Source organism: Alligator sinensis, unplaced genomic scaffold (assembly GCF_000455745.1).
Source record: "Alligator sinensis unplaced genomic scaffold, ASM45574v1 scaffold3624_1, whole genome shotgun sequence".
In the NCBI taxonomy this organism is placed as follows: domain Eukaryota; kingdom Metazoa; phylum Chordata; order Crocodylia; family Alligatoridae; genus Alligator; species Alligator sinensis.
The window spans coordinates 1-1,008 of record NW_005844749.1 but is presented as its reverse complement, the minus strand read 5'-3'; the positions used below and the strand labels follow the sequence as shown (position 1 = coordinate 1,008).

At 53.8% G+C, this 1,008-nt stretch overlaps 1 long non-coding RNA gene across 1 annotated transcript; it reads right to left on the bottom strand.

Annotated features, from left to right (window-relative positions):
* Positions 1–225: 225 nt before the first annotated feature.
* On the bottom strand, positions 226–743 carry LOC102379825. The gene is made up of 2 exons (XR_003092464.1): positions 711–743; positions 226–467 (listed from the first exon to the last, which is right to left on the bottom strand). It is a non-coding gene; the product is annotated as an uncharacterized LOC102379825 (long non-coding RNA).
* Between the last annotated feature and the right edge of the window lie 265 nt (positions 744–1,008).

Below are 1,008 nucleotides of genomic sequence, written 5' to 3'. Positions count from 1 at the left end.
ATTTTAAATGACAGCACAGCATGAAGAGGCCTTAATGCTTAACAGTGCGGGGAATACAAAGTTCCTAGAGTAACAAAGCAAAGCGTAGGAGACAGGTGTATGGGGAGGGAGTCTTGTAGCAATGCCGAGCCCTCACGCTGGAGGTGCTGAGTGCTTAGCACTGCTCCAAGCCATGTCCGTCGGGTCGGCCGTGAATCTGTATCTTGCTTTTCGTGTCCGTGTTGCTTCAAGTGCCGTGGATATCCGAGCTGGATTTAGCATGGCCAGCGCCTTCCATAACTGCCCCTACCGCCCCAACAGGGGCAACAGCACCATCCCTGCCAAACTAGCTCTCCAGTGCATGGATCATAGCAACAACAATAACACGGCTTTCTGCGGCGGGGTCTCCAACAACAAATTGGACTCTGGTAGTACAGGTCTTCAAACATGTCCAGGCTGTCAGACATCTTGCTGTTCTGGAGGCGAACCTGAAACATAGCAGGGAGCACAGGAAACATGACACATGTGCAGTTCTGATTGATTCAAGGGGCCTAACTTGAGTGCGAGTCTTAGGGCAGTCCGGTAGGGACCTGGAGACTGGGGGAGGGAGCAAGAAAATGCTGACCTCACCCCTCCTTTGTCCCAGTGTCACTGCTCTTTCCCCCGCCTCATTGTTTTCCTCTACTTCCCCTCAGGCTCTCCCCCCAACAACACCTTCAAAGCCTTCTCACTTCCTTTGCCTTCAAAATGCTGGCTGGAAAGCAGGCTCCAGGGCTGTGTGGGGCAACTGCAGCAGGAGTGGGGGAGGGAGCCTTTAGTCCAGGCCAAGGCAGCCCCTGGCCCGATGGTGCAGGCACAGTCCTGGGAGGTGGGGAATGTGCATTCACTTCAGGACCCAGAACCCAAGTCTTCCTCTTTCTGTCTCCTAACACTGGGATTGGGGACAAAGGTGGATTGCACCCCTGAAGCTTGTTGCACTGCAGGAACGATTCAGCCTAAGGCAGTTTGCAGTTATGTATCCCACAATCC